The sequence below is a fragment of the Cnephaeus nilssonii genome (genome assembly GCF_951640355.1).
Source record: "Cnephaeus nilssonii genome assembly, chromosome: 2".
Taxonomy (NCBI): domain Eukaryota; kingdom Metazoa; phylum Chordata; class Mammalia; order Chiroptera; family Vespertilionidae; genus Cnephaeus; species Cnephaeus nilssonii.
The window spans coordinates 40787531-40808011 of record NC_137073.1 but is presented as its reverse complement, the minus strand read 5'-3'; positions in this window follow the sequence as shown (position 1 = coordinate 40808011).

Genomic DNA, 20481 nt, shown 5'->3' with positions numbered 1-20481 from the left:
TAATTGACTCAAGTGGTGACAGGCAGCACAGACCCACTGACTGTCTAGTTACAAAGTCAGCTTCAAAAATAGACAGGCTTCACTCCCTTTACTGTGGATCAGCTGGAGAACTCCCTACATGGTCTCAGTACCCAAGACAATGTTGGGCATGCAAATATGAAGCAGGAAAGATCTTACTCTCCAGTCTACCCTAAATAGGCACCAGGAACCTCATTCACCTCAGTCGTCCTTGAATAATATTAATACTGAAATGAAGTTTGTTTGAGAACATGAAGGCAGCAGCCTCTAAAATACGTCAGAGAGTCTCTAGTTCCATACAAAGTGGGTTTTGGATGTCCCAGATCTATTTCTCCTTTTTAAAGTAAGAGCACTTTGATTTCCCTTGGGGTGCACACTCCTTCCCCAATTTGTGCTGGTCTTTGGAAATCATGTGCCCCTATCTTCTGCTAGGCAATGTGTGGGCACGTGGCTCAGTCTGGGTGGACTGGTTGGTTTCCTTGAAATCAAACTTCGGAAGAGAGTGACATGACTGAGTGTAGTCAGAGCACATTCATAGCAGCAACTGCCTCTTAGAGAAACCCTTTATCAGCTCCTGCTACCAAGGCCCCCGAAGGACTTCCTGAGCACAATTACTCTTCATTCCCTTAAACCTTGCAGCCCCATATTCTGCCAATAAATTTGCTTTTGCTCGCAACCAAAGAACCCTGGCTGACATTGGTTCTCAAGTTCCTTGAGCTTAAAGGTCGTGTGTGTTTTTCAATGTTATTAAATCTTGTTCCTGTTATTATTATTGCATAATAAACTACTCTAAAACTTGGTGGTATAAAATAGCTATTTTGATATACCCAAAGATTTTATGTGTCAGGACACAGCAGGGAATAATTGTCTCTGCTCCAAAAGGTCCAGGACCTCAGCTTAAAAATAAATATCAAATGCCTGAGGGGGATGGAAGGGCTACTTCAGAGTGGGAAGCTAGAATCTACAGGAATATTCTCTTATGTGTCAGGCAACTGAATTTGGATGACTCAGAGGTTTAATTCAGGGGGGCCGTGACATCAGCACCTTCCTACCTAAGGCCTTTCCATGTGGCTTGGGCGTCCTCATGGCAGGGAAGCCTCAGAGTAGCTGAACTTCTCACACGCTGGCTCATGACTCCACAGCAAAAATCTCAGGGAACAAAATGGAAGCTGACTACCTTTCATGACTTGGTCTCAGAAATCAAAGGTTTCCATTTTGATGCATTCTATTGATCATAGATAAGCCATAGGTCTAGTCCAGATTCAAGAGGATAGGATCTAGATCCTAACTCTGGATGGGGTAAAGTCAAAGAATTTGTTGACATGTTTTAAAACAGCTATCAACACATAAAGTATGTAAATTCCCTTAATCATAAGTGTACAGCCGGATAAAGTTTTACATGTGTACTCACGCACACAGCACTATCAGAACATTCCTCAACACCCTAAAAGTTTGCCTTATATCCCTTCTTACAGTCCCCTCAAGGGGCAATCATTGTTCTGACTTCTATGGCCATCAGTTAATTTTGCCTATTCTTAACTCCATTAAACCTGGATCATACAGTTTGCTTTTACATCTGGCCTGTGTGTGTGTGTGTGTGTACATCAAATCTGTGAGAGTCACCCATGTTGTTATATCAGTAGCATTCCATTACATGACTATTCCACAATTTATTTATACATTCTCTTGTTTTCTCTTGTTGATGGACATTTGAAATATTTCAGTTTGGGGCAGTTGTGAATAAAGCTGTTATCTCTATTAGATCATTTTAATAACAAAAAATGTCAATGAACCCTCTCCATGTTCTAGTAGCTATTGATTTTAAAAGTATATAATGCTAAAAAGCATCTTTTATTTTTTTAAAGGTATTTTTATTTGATTTCAGAGATGAAGGGAGTGGGGGAGAGGTAGAAACATCAATGATAAGAGAGAATCATTGATCTGCTGCCTCCTGCACACCCCACACTGGGGATCCAGCCTGCAACCCAGACATGTGCCCTGGCCGGGAACGAAAACATGACCTCCTGGTTCATAGGTCGATGCTCAACCACTGAGCCACGCTGACCAAACTAAAACGCAACTTTTAAACCCAGTTGCACTTCTAAAGAAATTTCTACTAAAATCTTCTAATAGCATATACATGCATTTAAAATAGGACATATGTACATGAAATTATTCTTCTTACTAAGAACTCTTAAGGTCGACATGGATTCATGGACTCCTGGGCAAATAACCTGTGCTCCCCACCTCTTTAGCCAGAGGTATGTGGCTCTCAGGACAGGAATAACTGCTAAATGGGATCCAACTTTTGCATCTTTTAAATAAGTTGTGTGCTAAAGTTTGGATGCCCCTCTTCATGGCTCCAGAGCCATAAGCCACCAGAAAACAGAGTTTGTAATCACCATTTTCCTGTTATGGTTTCTAGCTTCCCACCAAGGCACACATTTTTATCCCAGTGGGGCATGTAAGCCCAGGCTCTTCTCTGCCACATGGAATTGTACATGACAAACATGGCTACTTCTGCAATTTTGATAATGAGATTGACTTTTTTTAATTCTTGATTTCAGAGAGGAAGGGAGAGGGAGAGAGAGATAGAAACATCAATGATGAGCCTGGCTGACATGGCTCAGTGGTTGAACATCGACCCATGAACCAGGAGGTCACAGTTCAATTCCTGGTCAGGGCACATGCCTAGCTTATGGGCTCGATCCCTAGTGTGGGGCGTGCAGAAGGCAGCCGATCAATGATTCTCTCTCATCATTGATGTTTCTATCTCCCTCTCCCTTCCTCTCTGAAATCAATAAAAATATTTTTTTTTAAAAAAAGAATCATAAATGATGAGAGAGAATCATTGATAGGCTGCCTCCTGCATGTACCACAGTGGGGATCGAACCCAAAACCCCGGCATGTTTCCAGATCAGGAATCGAACCACGACCCCCTGTTTCATAAGTCGAAGCTCAATCACTGAGCAGCATTGGCCAGGCAAGTCTGACTTTTATTTTGAATGTAATTCATTTGAGTTGAAGTAAACCAAATCAAGCATCCATGTTGAAATTATTTTTTCAGGATGACCTTCCAGTTTTCAGAAATGCTCTTGGAGTCACCCACATTTCTCACTGCTTACTCTTCTGATGAGGTCAATTCCAGCTGAATCACTGAGCTGAAGTTGGATTCTCTGGGCTGTGTCCTCTCTGATGTTGTCCCACCCTTCCATTTCTCATTGCCTTTCAGGCTTTTATCCTTGAATTGAATTGTTCTGGAGATACTCACCTTTCATCCAGAGACCAAACAACAACAAAACCCTGTAGGAACCAACCCTGATCACATCTCCTCAAGTTTTGCTTTATCATGGTTATAATCACTTAGTCTAAAAGGAGGATAGAAAGAAAATGTATAGAATGTTTTACGGGACTGCACACAAAGAATGCAAAATAAAATGGATGATGCTGTATTGTATACTATTAACCTTGGAGTGCCAGGAAGAACTTAATTGATGATAAACCAAAGTTGAATTGTGCAAACTCATTCATTTTTGTTTTGCTGCTAATCTGAACACCATGTTGGTTGCACAAAGTCAGTCTCAGGGTACATGTATTGTCAGTCGTGATATTATACAGTCTTTTGTGGTGAGAGGTGAAGAACCTCTATCAATTATTTTTAAAGTAAATATATCTAAATTTAAAAGTTTTAAAGTCCTCCCCTTCAGTTCCTATTGGCATGTGCAGATGACTGATATGGTTATCTCTTTCTCATTAATCATTTTGTGGCTGGTCTATGTTATCATAGTCTCCAGGGAAACCATTATTCTATATACATTTTTTTAAGTCTAGTGATTTCTTGGGGGGTGGTTTTGGGGCTGGGCTCTAATCAGGAAAAAAACATCTTTGCTGACAATAAAATGCTGATAATGACTTCACTTTTCCTCTTTTGTATATAGGTCACAAATTATAATAGAGCTTTGCTAGAATTCATCAAAATATGCATACTACAAAATTGCAGCTGGTGCAAAGGTATCATTAACCTTCATTTACAAACAACGACTGTGTTCCCCTCTCCCTGAATCACCTCAAGTCACTCCACTTTATTTGCATGAGTAGGCCCTTCATCTTCCGCTGATACATTTCTGTTAAGCGAGTTCTGACAAGAGGAGATTACTGAAAATCTCCTTATTTTTCTTTTAAAGGACCTCGTAGATGATTACTGTAGGTGCTCATCAGAAAATAAAGTATGAGCACATTGTAATATTTGCCACTATAAGGGACTCATAAAAAGAGATTGGGCTACTGCCCAACTCCCCACCTGCCACCACTACTACCACCACCACCACCATCAACACACACACACACACACACACACACACACACACACACACACACCACTGTCCTCAGTCTGAACCTAGAAACATCATTCCTCCAAGGAAGAGATGTAAGTCTAACAACATTATTTATGCTGTTAGGTGGCCCTTTGCCTGTACGAGTAGCCCAGAGTATGTTAATTCTGTTTCCTGATAAACTGATTCACCCATTTTTGTGTTGGAAAAGAATTTTTATAGGGTGGAAAATGTAATTTGATATCCCTATCAGTTGGCAGCTCTGTGCTTAATTGCTGCTGCCTGATACCTGTACCAAATATACAGTTATGTTGATTTTGAAGGTTTTTCAAAATGCTTAGCAATTGCACAAAGATACTTGGTTATAAGTATCAAGGAAGCTATTCCAAATCTATAAATAATAGAATGTAACATCTCTGCCTTGTACCAACAAGATAGAGATTACCTGAGGCTAGTTTGCACATTTCGAAAAGATTTATAGATCTTGATACTTCAAAGATTTATTCTTTCAATAGGCCTATTTTTATACTCAATGTAATATAACTTTACATGCTTAGAAAGAGACTGTAAGAAACCTATATTAAGCAGTAAATAGGAATACCTTTATTTTTTCCTATGTGATAGTTTTACTCCCTAACTAAAAATCTCCTTAGGCATCTTGAAGTTTGAATCTTAATATGTATTTTTATGTCCCATAAACTCTTTTTTAAAATATATATTTTATTGATTTTTTACAGAGAGGATGGGAGAGGGATAGAGAGTTAGAAACATCGATGAGAGAGAAACATCCATCATCTGCCTCCTGCAAACTCTCTACTGGGGATGTGCCCGCAACCAAGGTACATGCCCTCGATCAGAATCAAACCTGGGACCCTTGAGTCCACAGGGCGATGCTCTATCCACTGAGCCAAACCAGTTAGGGCTGTCCCATAAACTCTTTAGCCCAATTTTATAGCCCATATGAATTCTCCACAGCAAGTTTTTTATTGTGTGGATGCTGGTTCTGATACTTCTAAGACTAGATGGCAATTAGACCTTTCCTGCCTCTTTGCCAAATTTCCTTACCTTCCTTACCTACTTATTTTTCAAACTCTTCTTCAAAACTCAGCATATATAGCCATAGGGAAACTGAGCCACTAGCAACATTTTCAACCAATGCATAAAAAACAACTTTAATGATAGGAAAATGTTCATTAAATAATGTTAATCAATGATGTCAGGATATAAAACTATTTCATTGGCAAACCAGTCCAAGTTTCCACTCTGTTGTACTGCCCCACCAAAACCCAGAGGAAGGGCTCAGAGCTGATTGGTGAGGTACCATCAGTGATTGGCCTAAGGTTGAAATCTGACCTAAGTATCTACCAATTATACTTTCTCTCTCACTGGAATTTTTTCTACTTCCTCTTTAAATGTTTTTTTTTTTTTAATTTACATACAGTAAAGTCATTCTTTTTAGTATACAATTCTATAAGTTTTGACAAATGCAAACAGCCAAGTCACTACCACATGATCAGGCTACAGAACATTTTCACTATCCTCACCACGCTAAAATAATTCCCTTATGATACCCATTTGTAGGCAAACAATGTCTTTATCCCTAGCTCCTGCCAACCACAGATTTGTTCTACATTCCTATAGCTTTGGCTTTCTGAGAATGCTATCTAAACAGAATCCTGGTGTGTCAAACAACGTCTGTGCTCATCAGAAAATAAAGTATGAGCACATTGTAATATTTGCAACTATATTTGCCATTATAATTTAGAAATTTCATTCTCAAAGCAATATCCTGGTTTTCAAGACTACTGACTTGTTGCAAAATCTTATTTTTGAATGTGCAAAGTTGAGCATTAACACACCTTTCCTGTCTGCATTCATGGCAGATGGATAGGTGGGTGCCTCAGGCAGAGGAGGACAAGGTCAAGTGCTTCAGAAAACAAAAGAAAACACAGCAAACCATTTAAAATGATTATCACCACCACACCCCCCTTACAGCATCGCATACACGTGCGCATACACACACACACACACACACACACACACAAACACACACACAATCATGTACCTCATGGTCTGAACAAACTGGCCTTCTTATTCCCAATTTAAAGCCCATCTCAGCACAGACTTCCAAAGCTACAAATGCACTCCCACAAAGGCCTTGAAATGTTATTTCTTCATTGCAAGTATTTTGAAAAGCAGACAAAGGATTATATTCCATGACATAAAAGAAAACATCCTTCATTTTTTCTCCATCCGCCTATCTCCCCAGTGTTGGCATGATAGCTACCAGTATTTCCCCATTATCTCCCATCTTCCTCAAATTTTAGCCACTGCTATGTTGTTTCAAGGGTATCTTCTCACGCTCACACACCTCACCTTCTCACTCTCAGACACCCCCATTGTCTGTTTCTAATGGTCTAGAGCCGTGGTCAGCAAACTGCGGCTCGCAAGCCACATGCGGCTCTTTGGCCCCTTGTGTGTGGCTCTTCCACAAAATACCACGGCCTGGGCGAGTCTATTTTGAAGAAGTGGCGTTAGAAAAAGTTTAAGTTTAAAAAATTTGGCTCTCAAAAGAAATTTCAATCGTTGTTCTGTTGATATTTGGCTCTGTTGACTAATGAGTTTGCCGACCACTGGTCTAGAATATAATTTGGAGTGCACATTCTCATGTACTAGTAAATCCATACAGCCATCCTTGGCTCCTCCCCATTCTCATCATCTCCCACTAACCCAAACAGTACATTAAGGGCCTGGAGCCAATCATGGTGTCTTCTTTGGACAGTTGAGGAAGGACAGAATAGGACATGTTACAATATTAAAATCTTTGCCCGATTACGCGTATGTATGGGCACACGCATACACACACCGGAGCAAATACACATATAGAAAATTCCTAAGGGAAACACATCAAATTCTTGGATGGTAGGATTATAACTAATTATTTTCTTCTTTATACTTCTTTTAATTTTCATAAAATTTAATGCTATGCATTTATTCCTTCCATAATAAGAAAAAAATAAAAAATTCCACTACTCAGCTGAAGTCTTACTAGTATTTCCTCTAAGAAATCTGCTGTATTAACCTCTCCCATCTGAATCCCTAGAAATAAAATCAATTCATTAAATCAATTAAACTAATTTATTGAGACTAGCTATATGGCAGCCTCCATGCAGGGTGTGTAGGTCCAGTACCCAACAAGTCCAATACACAGAAAGGATATTCAAAATATTTAGCAATCTTTATGGCCCATGTAACAGCTACACCAAATGGCTCTAGGCCATAATGCTCAAGCCTATCTTGAGGCCCCTACTATGCCTTCAGTTGCTAGATCTGTCAGAAATAGCTGGGGCATCTGGGCAGAAGGGACACTCTGAGGTCATTCACCATCTGGAACAGAGTATTTCGATATTTGAACAACTGGAACGGTTGTACAAGTGTGTCAGCTGCATTTCAGCCCCGCTCCCGTGTCCTGCTCTTACAGTGAGGTCATAACTACACAGGATGGTCACTGTGATGGAAGAACAAGTAAAGGAGCTGTAGCTGCGTCCTGCACACCCCTTCCTGGGGACCGAGCCCATAACCCAGGCATGTGCCCTCACTGGGAATCAAACCAGGGACCTCTCGGTGCATGGGCCCATGATCAACCACTGAGCCACACCAGCCGAACTGAACATGTATTCTTTATTCAAGTGCCTACCTGGTACAGAGCCTGGCACATGCCAGGCATCCAACAAATATCTGTTGAATAAATGAATGAACTTTGAAGATTATGATTCCCCATCTTGAAAAAAAACAACACAGTTCTGCCAAATGGGGTTCCCTGAGGAATAACACAAAGAATTCTGGATGAGAAACATTTGCCAAGATACAATATTCTGTTGGAGACTTGCTTGGGAACGAGAAATAGTGCTGAGAGATGGTGCATCAGAAGGATGCAGGACAGTGGGGAGGGAACCAGAAAAAAAATCAGGGGGCAAGTAAGGGGAAACAAAGCAAAAGAATTGCTTATTATTGTACGTGGAACCACTTTTCCACTTCAAAGGCCTCACCTTGGGCCCATAGCAGACCCTGCTGGAACACACACACACACACACACACACCTGTCCCAAAGTGAAGGTGAGTTTTAAGTCCTCAGTAGCATATTGAGATCTAGGTGTAGTAAACTGTGGGGAGTAAAAACAGATGTAGACACAAACAGGAAGCCCAGCTGCTTGATTATTCAAGGGGCCTTTCCACTTCACTGGGGCAGGGTGCAGGAGGAGCTGCTCCTAGGAGCTGCTGCCGTCCACACTCCAGGGTTGGTGCAAGATTTCCACACCCTCCTCATTTGCTTTACATCCTGAGTGTCCTGCAGAGCCCTCTGAAGTGCCTGTGTGTGTGCCCTGCTTTCTGGAGCCTGAGGGAGGTGCACCCTCATTAAAATGGATGGAAACTGCCAGATTCCATGACTAGAGTCCTTCCCACTAAGGTCCTGGCATTTCTAAGATACATAAAGAACATGTATCTAAAAACTATTCTTTAGAAAATCCACCTATTCTGATTTCCTACTTGGGTGGCTATGTTCCATTCAGAAGGCTAGCCTTGTGATCAAGCCTGCAACTTCCCTGAAGCGAGCTGAAGCCAGTGCACGGACCACTCTGTGAGCCCCCTTCACTCATGTGGATTTTTATTCAGAGCACTTCAAAGTTCCAAAAGAGGGGCGAAAAAAAGGAAAACACCTGTCATGTCACTAAATCCAGTATCATCTTACCGTCAAAGTCATCAAATCCAATGAACTGGCACTCCCTTATTATTTTAATCAACAAATCTAATTCTCTAAAGGATTTGCAGAGGAAAAAAAATAAAATTATGCATAAAAACAAATAAATGGTAAGACAGTGGGAAAGTATCTCCTCCATACTCTCCTTAATAGCTACCCTAAGCTTCCCTCTCCTAATTCTCATCCTCTCTTTTTCTGGACTCTTCTTGTGTCTTCTGACCTCCTTTATCCTAAATATAAGCATCCCTAAGACTTCTGATTTTTGGATTCGTGATCTGTAAAATGATCTCTGTACCACCTTCTTCTCGGGATGCAACGAGAAGTAAATGCCAAGATGCATGTGGATCTCCCACAAGGGACAAGATGCAGAGTGGGAGTCTGATCAATGCCACCACCTGTCTTTCCTGGTCCTCTTCCTCCTGTATTTCAAGGGAGTAAGAGATTCCTTTCTCCAGTATTCATCCTTATACAGAATGGAGACTTGCATTTCTGGTCTGGCTTTTCATATGACACCAAAACTAATTTAGCTGCCTTTAGCTAAAACTGAACATAACCCTTCAAATCCACATATAAACAAAAATACTAAAATCCCACGAATCATCTCACTTTGCAGAGCCTCTTTTGCCCAAGGCCTCAAAATGAAATCTTATTCCCACTTCTCTCTCCCCTTGTGCTCTCCCAAATCCTGATGGTTACATTTGGCATATAGTGGGCCAATCCATGTAACTCCCTAATATTAACTTAGACCTCTTCTTCTCTCTGTGACTACCATATGCTCTTGCGGGCTACTTGTTTCCCACACCTTACTGCCGGGACCATCCTCCTCACACCCCCAGGCAGAAGGACAGCACCTCAAGTGTCAGAAATGTCTCCTTTCTGCCAATAACAACAAATCCCAACCCAGCTTTTACATCTGGTCTCTCCCAATCGATCCTATGCAATTCCCATGTCCCTGAATCTGATCCGGACTCTATGGGTCCAGTGCTTAATTGCACAACAAAGCTTTGGCTTACACTCTCTCTGGGAGCACCCTCCTTCCACTTGCCTGTCAATCCAAAACACATATGTTCTTCAAGCTTTTCCAGGGCAACTACATCTCAGCATGGGGTTTCCTTTCCCCTGAAACCCTTGATGCTCACCAACTGTCACACATCACACTTGCTCAGGCGTCCATTTAGTCCTAGTCTCAAATCCCAGAATACAAAATATAAATGCACACAATATGTGCCTTCTAAACCCAATTCAGATTAGTTTTATTTCTATTCCCCATAGTGCCTGCCACACATGATACAGATGAGAGACATTCAATAAACCCATGTTGAACCTCTGAGTCCACTGCCAGCTACTACCTGATCCAGACAATGGTTAAATTGTGTAAGACTTGTGCTACTGCAGGTGTGTGAGACAAACTAGTTCACAAACACAGCATCAAGTAACACCAACTCACACAGTGAGAAAGTTATTCTATTTTCAATTCTTTCTCAGTCCTTCCAAATAAATCAAGGAGAAAATTTTCGTTTGGCACCAAATATCCTTCCCACCTCTCTAAAACCAACATCTCCTTTTTGAGAGAATAAATAAAAATAAAACAGGCCTCAAGTTCAAGTCCTATTTAGCCTTGAAAGTCTATAAACCATTGTTTTGTCTTCTCAGTTTTTGTCTTGAGTCTCCTATTTATGGCACATGAGATCCCGTTTCCTTTTAGAACCCCTTCATAAGTAAGTCAACTTCTTTTTTTGAAGATTTCGCAAATTTCGGAAAGAGGGGTCCACACGTGACTCAAGTGTGGAAAGACCCTGCTCTGAAAGATACTCTTACTAAACTTTCTTTCCGAGGCCTGGTGATCCCCCTTGACCTAGAGCCTTGAACATAATCAATGGATCAAAATCCCTCTCTCCTGCCCCCCAAATCATCACTTCACAGAGCCCCCTTCACCCCAGGCCTCAAAAGGTGACGTCTTGTTTCACTTCTCTCTAGTTCTGGAGGGAAAATAGGGAACAGGAAGGAGATGGTCTGGACAGAGAGTTTGGAAAAAAAAAAAAAAAAAGCCTGAGCTTCTTAAGCATGCAAGTCCTCTCTATAATACCGCCCACCCCGAGGCAAGCCTCCCACACCCTAGCCTCACAGCAACCCTTCTGCAGATTGCCTCAGACCATTCCCCCGATTTTCCCCCAGTAAAGGCACTCAGTAGCGGAAGAGGCAGGCCATCTGACTCATCCTAGACCCAATGTTATCCAAAGACATGTACAAGACTCAACATATCCAAGCTCATTATTATCTATTTATGGGTGAGCTATCTATAAAGTGGAGATGACAGCCACAATTTGGTGCTCTTCAATGTTCACAGAAACTAATCTACATTCCTGTTCAAAGGAGTTCCTGGGGAAATCAGACAAGGGAAATCACATGACACATTGCCAGGAATGTACCTAGGAAATAATTATACTGAAATTCCTTTGTTATCTACTAATATAAATTGCCGGACACTCTATCTGCCTGGGGATAAACAAGTGACCCTGATTTTTCAATTCTGCCATTCTAGAAGAGATAAGATAAAATAATAGATTCCTGTTGATGGAGAAGCAGACTCTTACTTTTGTGGTAAACAAAATAGTGCATCAGGTAAACCCTGTTATCATTCAATAAGGATCCAGGGGAGAGATTAATGGTTGAGGTTAGAATTCTAAGAGATTTATTCTAAAAAGAACTGGCAGGAGAGAAAAAATAACAGATGTAGAGAGAAAGACTGTTCCCAATGTTAGGAATGAGATCCAAAGGGAGCAGGTCAGGTCCAGGAGCAAATGAAGGGGATTATGGCAACAAGGCCAGGAAGCAAGTCATCCAAACTGACTGTCTTCAGGTCAAGATTATAGGAGCTAAGACACAATACTATAAACCATGTAAACACTAGCATAAGAAGTGGATTATTTAATACATTTGTTTATCTAATTAGTATATACAGATAATCAAAATTGGTACAGACTTAATTCTTTAAACCAACCTTTTAGACTTTGCATTTGTGGAAGACTCGAGGTGGTCTCTAAGAAGGCCAGTAGTCCTGTCTGGTCTCCCAAAGACCTGGTTAACCCCACTGACATTGACAAAACAGCCAGGGCAGAAGTGGAATGGCACCAGCTACTTTATATTTTGCATTTTATATTTTCAATAAAAACTGCACTCATGACTTTCAGAAAACATATGCACATACCACATGTGAACATAATTAGGGACAAATCAAAATCTTATTTATAATAAGGCCATGGGAACCTTTCATTTGTTACCAATAAAGCTACATTATAATAAAATCTAAATTCTGATTGATTGCACTCAAATAGCACCCCTTTTATAAAATAAAGAACCTATTAATAGTAATAAAGACAACAGAGTTAGAATGGCAGTTGCTTATATGACATAACAGGTGTATCCCCAAGTCCTAAGTTATGCACTATATTTTGAAGTTTCTCCTCAATAAAAAGTCACAATTACAAATGCCAGAGTTTCAAGCTTTTGAGATCTGACTCGGCAAATACCACTTCAATGAGGCTGTTCTATATTTTCATAAAGTTCATATAGAAAAGCTTATATTAACATTTATGGCAAACTATGCAACCGGGCAGCAAATATAAACCTCGTCTAGGCAAACCCATAATCATAACCAACCAAGGGGAGGTCTTCATCTTTCTTAATGCATATGTAGACACAGTTCAAACAATGTTGACACGTTCAGATTTCACAATTATTGATTTTGCAGGTGGAGGTGACCTTGGAGACCCTGTTGCCTAAGAAAAGCCGAGACCCATTGCAGTTTACTGGTCAGACCCGGTTCAACCATCCTAGCTAGTGTGCCCCTGACCAGCTACATGACTTTGAGCAAAGTTCTTAGCCTTTCTGAGCTTCCCTGGGAAATAACACAGCTCACTGTACCCACCTTATAGGGTTTTTGGAGGAGAAGATGACGCGCTGCGTGTGAAGGCCCTGGCAGTGCCTGACACAGAGGATGGGCTCAAAACACGTGAGCGGCCCTGATCAGCGTCATCCACAGCAGCTGCGCTGCCTGGGCGGGTCCAATGGATCAGGCTCCAACTGCTAGTCAGGGCCAGAGGTGGGGCTTGCATCAGTTTTTCTGAATTTTCACCCCGTGCTCTTTCCACTTAACCACAGCTGCCCCTGGTGTTTCATCGAGTTTTTAAGATCACATTTGTAGGGGATTGATTAATGTGGTCATCCCCACAGCTTCTGCTCAGCTTCATTTAACTTCACAGAGTGGCCGTAGGAACTGCATGTGATGTCAGATGAAATCGCATTGGAACGGGGTCTTTAAGCCAGTTAGAGAAATTCCTCTTGTGTTCCATTAGTTTAATTATGACACAGTTAAACAGGCTCTGAGACATTTCAGACCTGGGAACATTTGCTCACAGAGACACGTGGGCCCTGGCAGTCGCCCTGAATCCGGGTCCTCAATCAGGTGCAGGCCCCGGCACACAAGCACGTTTTGTTTGGAATACCTCAAAAAGCCAGCCAAGTGGCAAATGTGGACATCTGTGCGGGACTGTGGCTGTCCTGTTTTTTCAGTCTAATCTGTCAAGATAACCATTTCCCCATTCTCTTAAACAAACACAGACTTCCTTGTTTAAACACTAGAACAGGTCTAACAGAACACACAGCTTTTAATCATTCTGTGTTAAGTACACTGGCAAGAGTCTGAGAAAGGAATCAAAACATCTTAAATGTAAACTGGCTGATTGTGCTGCTTTGCAAATCCCGGGAAACAGGAGAGAGAAACCTGACAGCATTGTAGGAGAAACAACAGCAGGCTTTTAAATGATCATTGAATTAGAAATGCAATTATGAAAGCAGTTCAGCAACTAAAAAAGAAAAAAAAAGAATCAGATCCTGTTTTATTTTTTTTCTGCAAAAATCTGTAAGTTTAGCACATTTCAGTTCATTGCTCCAATTGTTCTGTGTATATTTCTAAAGGCAACAGGAAGGCTTGAGCAGCATGCTGCCCTGGGAAAGCTATTTATAAGGCAGGAGGTTGCCGTACCACGGAGGGAGGTCCCTCTTGGAGGCCCTTCGTCCAAAGCTCTGTCACAGCATGGTGCACGTTCTTTCTCATCGATGAGGCGTTCTGGGTCATTTCCTAATATTTGAGAACAGAAACGTGAAGGGTGGAGGCAATGTTCATGGTGGAATGAGCAGGAATATGGACAATGCTGAAGTTTGGGCTGCACTCCTTCTGCCTGGCCACTCTTGATTTCATTTGCAAATTATCCAAACTTACCTTGAAATGTGAAGTTAAAACATACATAAAACCCTGATATATGTTTCCTACTTAGAGAAAAATAGTGGTTAAATAACCCAAACACTACATATGTGAGAGGGGTTCAAGTTCAGGCTTTGAGATCTGACAATTGACGGTTACATTCTGGTTCAATGGCTTAATCAGGTGACTTCAGACAAATTAATATACCTCTCTGAGCCTTAGTTTCTTTACCTTTGAAATGGGGATTAAAACATCTTACAGAGTATTTATGGAAATTAAAGAGGTATTTTCAATGGTAAGTGCTTAATAAAGTTAGCAATTATTAAGCTACATCTCTGCTGACACCTATCATAATTGAATAACACTCTGACTGCCAGGGGACAGACTGGATGAAAGAAGGTGAAGGGATTAGCCAAAGAGCATACATACATAACCCACAGTGTGGTGATGGCCAGAGGGAAGGGGACGGGGGCTGGGTGGAAGTGGGTAAAGGGGGAGGGGAGAAATGGGGAACATCTTTAATAGCATCAATAATAAAAATAAAGTTAAAAAAAATACTCTGCCATCAAATTCAAGTCAATATAAAGTTTACATAGAACATATGGATTGCCAACGTTATAAAATTAGAAAATAATTTAACATCAAAATACTAAACCTGTTTAAGAGACATAATGCGGTGAATGTCAATCACATGTACAATTCCTTATAAAAAAATAAGTAAAAGTGGCCAGAATTTACAAATTTGTCCAATCATCCCAAGACAGCTGGCTGGGCCCCATTCCCTGGACACAGTGAGACCTCAGTGTGTAAGCTGGCATGCACTCATCTCATAGACTGAGGGCCAGCCCATGGATGGCTGGAGGACACGAGTAGGTTTAGATTGGCTGACCAGGCAAATCTTCCACTTGAATGACAAAGTCTGCATGAGAACAGTGGCAGCAAAGACGAGCAGAAGCTGATGACCATTATTTGACCACAGTGGGAAAGTTCTGGTGATCGAAGCCACAGATAGGTGCCTGCGCTGAGGGGACAGTAAACTAGGCCAGCAGAGCTGAAATTCTGTTCTCCGGGAGCCCTGGCCGTGTGGTCAGTGAAGTTACTTTTCACCTTGAATGTGTCTGACAACATCATTTTATATTTGATGATCCAGGAGGCACCTAAAGATCTCAAAACACTTGAAGGTCAGAATTACTCACATCAGTTACCATATGAGCGTACATCTATAGTTACTTCCTTATGAGATTTTTTTGTCCATATATTGATAGCTGAAACTAATGGTAGATGATAATAATTAGGGTCTCTTAAGCTCAACTTATATACTTTAATTAAACAAATATTTACTGATACTTTATGTAAGACACGTTGGTAAATACTGTAAACAATTAGCAAATGAATAGTTTGCCTATCCTCAAAAATATTACAACTTAATGGGATTTGACAAGTTCACAGCACTATGACACAGAATATGATAAATGCTTTAAGAGAAAAGCAAAACATTTACCATGGTCTAGGTAACTATAGGAGATGACGGATGTGTTAATTAGCTTGGTTGTGGTTAACATTTCATCATGTACTCAAATATCAACTCATCACATTGGACACCTTAAATATATGCATTTTAAAAAATATATTCTTATTGATTTCAGAGAGGAAAGGAGAGGAAGAGAATGATAGAAACATCAATGATGAGAGAGAATCATTGATTGGCTGCCTCCTACACACCCCCCCATTGGGGATCGAGCCGCAACCTGGGCATATGCCCTTGAACAGAATCAAACCCGGGACCTTTTAGTCCGCAGACTGATACTCTATCCACTGAGCCAAAACAGGTAGGGCAATATATGCATTTTTATTTGTCAATTATACCTCACTAAAGCTGCTTAAAAGTTGGAAGAAACTGCAGGCTTTGGGGAGAAGCATGCCAGAAATCAGGGAAGACCTTGAAATCAGAATATAATTTCGACAGGAAAATGAAGCCTTGGTGGGAGCAGGACACAGCGTGAGCAAGGGCAGCAAAGACTATTTGGGGAACAGCAAGTATCACTGATTGGCTGGCGTGTAGAGAACTTATAATATGAGATAAGGATGAAGGAAGTTTGGGGCCAGGGAGTAAAGGCCTTGAAATGTCAGGATAAAGCATTCTGAATTTATTTTGTAAGTAATGGAATCTAGAGGTTTTTCAGCAGGGAGTGATATAATCAGCTGAGTCAGAATCTGACACATGCTTCCACACTTAAATAACTTTCCTGTAAAAATACTTTATCAAAATATCTTTATGTATAAAATAGTGTATACCTATAAAACATGAATAAGCAGTGGAAATACAATAAATACTAAGAATTTAAATAAAATAACATCTAGGCATAATGTGGTCTCCGATTTACCTTATCAGAGAAAGATGTCAATTTTCTCTCCTAACAATCGCGTGAAGTTGATTCCTGAAACCAATATTATTTTCTTCTTAATGCATTGAACAGTCTGGTATATCTGTCTGGTTCTTTCCTGAGGCTGCAGATAGAGTCGACATAGCAAGTGTGAGCTAAACCACATTGAAATGGAAATTTTCATTCATATTGCTGCAGTATAAATTGGCACAGGCCTTTAGGAGAACAGTTTGGCATGTGTATTAAGAGCTCTGGAATGTTCTAATCCATTGACCCAGTATACCTACCTCTGGGTTCCTAGTCTAAGGACATTTTTAAATATTAAGAGAAAGCTGTATGAATTAATGTGATTATTATAGTGTTACTTATACCTGTGAAAGAAAATAAACTTAGATTTTTAAAAACCTAGGAGGAATTCTTAATTAAGTAAAAGATGGACCATCTACTTGTTGAACTATTGTACAGCTACTTTAAATATGAAGACTGTACAGAAACATGCAACAATGTTTCCAGATTAATGGTTAAAAAAAAAAAAGACCCAAAACATAGCACTGTGATTACAAACTATGTAAAAAAAAATCACCTAAAAGAGACTGGATGACAATAGATAAAAAAAACAATAATACCATTTGTGTTGGGATAATTTTATTGAAGGAGATGGGCTTTTTCTCTATTTTGTTTTCCGAAGTGCTCGTATCTATATATATAAAAGCCTAAGCAACCAGCCGACCAGCTGACCAGCTGACCAGCTGGTAGCTATGACATGCACTGACCACCAAGGGGGCAAATGCTCAATGCAGGAGCTGCCGAGCGAAAGCAACTTTGCAGAGTGCCCTCTTGCACTGCGGGACCCATGGGGGGATGTCAGATTGTTGGTTTCCGCATGATCCCTGCAGGCCAGGCCAAGGGACCCCACTGGCGCCGATGGGGTCCCTTGGCCTGGCTTGAGGGGATTGGGCTGAAACTGGCTCTCTGGCATCCCCTGAGAGGTCCCAGATTGCAAGAGGGTGCAGGCCAGGCCGAGGGGCCCCACCGGTGCAAGAATCTGTGCATCAGGCCTCTAGTGTTGTTATAATTATTAAATAGTGAAGAAAAAAAAAGAATTAAGCTAGCATTCCCTTTAAAGACAGCATGTGGCCCTGGCCGATTTGGCTCAGTGGATGGAGCATCAGCCTACGGATTAAAGGTCCCAGGTTCGATTTCTGGTCAAAGGCACATATCTCCGTTGCAGGCTCGATCCCTTGCCCTGGTCCAGGCATGTGCTGGAGGCAACTGATTGATGTGTCTCTGTCACATCGAAGCTTCTCTCTCTCTGCCTCTCCTCCTCCCTTCTACTCTCTCTTTAAAAATCAATGGAAAAACATCCTCAGGTGAGGATTAAAAAACAAACAAAAAAGACAGCATGTGAAGAGAGAAGCAAGTGAGTAGTTTCTCTCCTGACCTATCCCACGGGCCTCAGAATGCTATGGAAGTTCCCAAAAGACCGTAAGCTGCCAAAGCCACATAGGATAGAATAAGAGTTTCACAATGATTTTGTCCTCTTTAGCTCCTGTATGATAGTACAATAGGAGAAAAGAGAGAAAGCGAGGAAGGTATGCCTGACATTTCATTGAGTTGTAGTTCTGATACACAGATCATCAAACAACACCCTCCATATTCTCTATGGTTCCCTTCTTTTTTCTCCTCCCTTGGGAATTAGAAGAAAGAAGTTCAGGAATACTGTAGATAAAACCCCAGCTCACCAGCTGACATTAGTACCATGCATTTAGAAACATCTATTTCATTCTCTTTTTGAGTAAACCAATAAAAATGTTTTCTGATCACAACTGAGACTATGATAAGTACCTTCTTAAATGTCTTGTGAGTAGCATAATAGAATGTGTATTTGATTGCTGGCTACAAACAGTCAAAGCACTAGCTCTACTCTTCTCAGAATAATCTTGTCTATAAAATTCTCTATCATTCTACAATATGGACAGCAACCAAAAGAAAAGGAAAATAAAGCATCACCATATAAAATGTAGTAATAAATTGAATTACTTCACAAAGATTTAAATATTATTCAATAATTAATGTGCTGCTTGGATTACAACAGTTTTCAAGAAAGGGCTGATTCAAAGGCAATTAGTCCTATTCAATGAAAGTTTTCCTTTGGGGACTTTTATTATTTACAAGATATTTCTACTGTTAATTTAAATTAGACAACATTTAACTATGGTATAAGAGAGAAACCAACATTTTTTTTTCCTGAGCCCATTTTTATGTTTAACTCCTTCTCCTTGGAAGTGGTTGCTCAGACCTGGTGCTGTGTGCTGGAGTTATTACCTGGGTGTACAAACATCTTTTAACCCTGCTCTTCCTGACTATTGTGAGGAAGATACACAGAAAGATTGCAGAGCCTGGGCAATATTTCACACTTCATTCCAAGGAGAAGGCAAAGGTTAAGAATGAGGAAAATGAAGCAGACAACCATGTGTGGCTAAGAAAAAGGCTTGCTATTCTGCAGAGGTGGATCGCCCACCCTCACCCCTGCCCTCCCCACCACCCCCAGCTTTCCCCCAAGACACAAACTGAAGAAAGGCCCGTGAATGAGATCATGTCAACTTCCTCTGCTTACATAGTAATGCCGGCCTTCTTTCCTTTCGAAAAAACAAGTCATCCGTGCACCAGAGTTCAGGGCTGCATTGTGAAATGTTTCCGAAGTCCCAGTGACAGCACTGACACAGGTCCAAGGGACAGGCCCACGCTAGCTTGTCCAGCCCTGGCCTACGGGCCCTACAAGAATTCACAGTCCACTCTCTAAGGTCAATGAAATCGGAACCTCTCGTCATCCACTAGTCAATGACCCTCTGGAATCATGTGCTCAGTGAGTGGGCTTGAATTTGGAAGGAGAGCACTTTTTCAAGGATCTCAGGATGGTGTGGGGCTGGCTTTGGGCATACTGATAAATTTTGAAATGTTAGGTTTTGGGCAGAGCCAGTACTCATCAAGGATGAGATTCAGTAAAATCATTTCACAGAGGAACTCTAAGTCAGACTTTTCTAAATTATATTTTAGTCCATGAATTAGTACGTTTGATTTCTTTTATGATTTTCTTTTCCTCACTGTATTCTTTTTGATCTCTAGGAGTGATTCTAGTTAGGTAATATGACATCAATTCCCAGAGGAGGCATTAATTTATGGTAGATTGAAAGGCTCGAGATCATAATATATTATACAAGAACAAGGTTCTTATCATCTAAATCTGAACATTGCCCAATTGTTTTATTGGCAAATCGGCTTTGAAGTTACTGTACATTAAGTAATGAGCATTATGTTGCTATGGAAATTCTACATTAAAATCAGATGTGTATAAATGTCTTCATTTTGGTTTATTTTTGGGGGGAGGGGTGTTTAAGTTGCATATGTGTTTTTTAAACATCTCTGTGAAAAAAAAACTGAAAAGATAGCTGAATGTGAGAGTAGTAGCCATGTCTGCCAATGCATAAGTTATTGGTGTGGGGATAGGGTATGACTCCAACAACGCTCCCCCCACCTCAAGGTAAGGTTCCCATGAGGTCAGGTATCTCTACAGACTGTTAGTGGTATTCTTTAGAATTTCAGAAACAAAGATATCTCACTGCAGGTAATTTGACAATACAGTAGCTGCTCTGTTAACTGACCCCCGAATAGGAGAATTCCCAGGCTAGCTGATCTTTCCCAGCCTTGAAGCTTGGCCACTGCACA